Genomic DNA, 2,809 nt, shown 5'->3' on the forward strand with positions numbered 1-2,809 from the left:
GGAGGAAACAGCTACAAAAGTATCTTAATCCACAGTAAAATTAGTCCTATATCAACATAACCCGAAAGGCCGCTCAGCAAGGAAGAAGCCACTGCTCCAAAACAGCCATAAAAAAGCCAGACTCCGGTTTGCAACTGCACATGGGGACAAAGATCGTACTTTTTGGAAAAATGTCCTCTGGTCTGATGAAACAAAAATAGAACTGTTTGGCCATAATGAGCATTGTTATGTTTGGAGGAAAAAGGGGGAGGCTTGCAAGTCGAAGAACACCATCCCAACCGTGAAGCATGGGGGTGGCAGCATCATGTTGTGGGGGTGCTTTGCTGCAGGAGGGACTGGTGCACTTCACAAAATAGATCATCATGAGGAAGGAAAATGATGTGGATATATTGAAGCAACATCTCAAGACATCAGTCAGGAAGTTAAAGCTTGGTCACAAATGGGTCTTCCAAATGGACAATGACCCCAAGCATACTTCCAAAGTTGTGGCAAAATGGCTTAAGGACAACAAAGTCAAGGTATTGGAGTGGCCATCACAAAGCCCTGACCTCAATCCCATAGAAAATTTGCAGAACTGAAAAAGCGAGTGCGAGCAAGGAGGCCTACGAACCTGACTCAGTTACACCAGCTCTGTCAGGAAGAATGGGCCAAAATACACCCAACTTATTGTGGGAAGCTTGTGGAAGGCTACCCAAAACGTTTGACGCAAGTTAAACAATTTAAAGGCAATGCTACCAAATACTAATTGAGTGTATGTAAACGTCTGACCGACTGAGAATGTGATGAAAGAAATAAAAGCTGAAATAATTCACTGTACTATTTTTCTGATATTTCACATTCTTAAAATAAATTGGTGATCCTAACTGACCTAACTAAGACAGGGAATTTTTACTAGTATTAAATATCAGGAATTGTGAAAAACTGAGTTTAAATGTATTTGGCTAAGGTGTATGTAAACTTCCGACTTCAACTGTACATTTCTGCACTTTGCTTACAGTTGCAGTAAGAATAAAGTAAATGTTCGACAACTTGAATGTATTATTGCTGTAAAATGACAGTATGCTGCTGTATTCTGATGACAGTATACTCTAAAAGTATGATATTTACCATATTTTAACTGCAACTCAGTAAGTTAATGTAACTTTATAGGATAACTAATACAGTACAATATTGTAAAAGTATGCACTGTGGCAACACTTGGCATTCAACTGGGATTTGAACTCACAACCTTTTGGTTTCGAGCAACCTGAAATGTTCCTGTTATGCCTCAAACTGTGGGCATGACAAAGATTGGCCACAGATGTTGTCAATAATTGTCTGATTATTTGATGACACCAATGTAAAAAAAAATAGCAGTGTGGCTCAGTTGGTAGAGCATGGTGTTTTCAACACCAGGGTTGTGGGTTCGATTCCCACGGGGGACCAGTATGGGAGAAAAAAATGTATGAAATGAAATGTATGCATTCACTACTGTAAGTCGCTCTGGAAAAGAGCGTCTGCTAAATGACTAAAATGTAAATGTTACCAGACGGTCCAAAAAGTACCCAAGTGCATTGTGATTGCCAGTAAATATGCATCAAAAGAATGACACAGTATGATTTTTTTGTTGTTGTTTTTACACCACATTTAACAGCAATTGCCAAAAGTGTAGAGAGTTGTACCTAGCACCCAAAATGGTTTGACATGGACAAATGAAGAACCCTCTGGTTCCAGGTAGAACCAATGAGAAAGGTTGTTCATTCTCATTGGTTCTACCTGGAACCAGAGGGTTCGTCATGAGAGGGTACTATAGGAAGCACCCTACAGGGACGAGGGTTCCTCATGAAAGGGTTCTAAATGGTTCCATGGTTCCTCTATAGGGACAAATCAAAGGGTTCTACGTTGCATTCAAAAGGATTCCCACAGTGGGACAAATGACAGATTCCTCTTATCTCTAATCTTTTAACAATCTCTATCATACCCACAGACCTGATGATGTAGCAGGAAATTCAGGTCACTGGCAACCAAGAGGAGTTCCAAGTAATCAGAACACAGCAGCATACTGTACCTCACAGTAATAACACCTTCATTCAGCCCAAAAAATACAGTAACTTGTATATTTACCATTTAATGCAACCAGTAGCCAGGATTATTTTTTTTTACATCTAAATGAAAAAAGTTTTTGTTCCTAATGGAACCGTCCGCGGATGGTTACGCTATACAAAGGACCAATATTAAAGGTTATCCACACCGCAAAGCGGGTTCCCCTACTGGAAAAAAATGAATAGCCCTTTTTTGGTACACACTAGAACCTTTTTCTCTGAGAGTGTAGCCTACTCAAACAGTAACTATTCAAAAAAAGAATTGTTTAACACACACAAATTGAAATTGCCTCTAAAATCCGTTTTGTTACAATAAAAAAATATATAAACACTAAACAGCAGCTGTACATTTATGTCCGTCTTACTATTTACACATTTAAATGACAGCTAGCCTATCTGTATCCACCAGGGAATAGCTTCACATACCCTCCTTCAATAGTAAAGCTAGGCATACATTAGTCAACAACAAAAATCTTGACATCTTGGCAGGACTCACATTATGCGAAATGTCTGCATAATGTTGTCATCCTGAAGTCTGCGACCGGTGTGCTCACGTTACACGAGTTTGCTCAGATTGCAACCTGGCTCTAGACCCCTCCTGTTCCTGCTGGGCGTGGCACCAGTGGCTTTAAGAAGTGTCATCGTTACCCCTCACTACACAACATACTACCGAAAATGTATGTCATGTCAGAAAAATAATCGGGACCTAAAATGCGGACCGGGAGACC

General features: G+C 40.0%; 1 non-coding gene across 1 annotated transcript; it reads left to right on the forward strand.

Annotated features, from left to right (window-relative positions):
- The first annotated feature begins 1,355 nt into the window (after positions 1-1,355).
- trnae-uuc (transfer RNA glutamic acid (anticodon UUC)) lies at positions 1,356-1,425 on the forward strand. The gene has a single exon. It is a non-coding gene; the product is annotated as a tRNA-Glu (tRNA).
- The last annotated feature ends 1,384 nt before the right edge of the window (positions 1,426-2,809 follow it).

The sequence above is a fragment of the Salmo salar genome, chromosome 15 (genome assembly GCF_965601325.2).
Source record: "Salmo salar chromosome 15, fSalSal1, whole genome shotgun sequence".
Taxonomy (NCBI): Eukaryota; Metazoa; Chordata; class Actinopteri; order Salmoniformes; family Salmonidae; genus Salmo; species Salmo salar.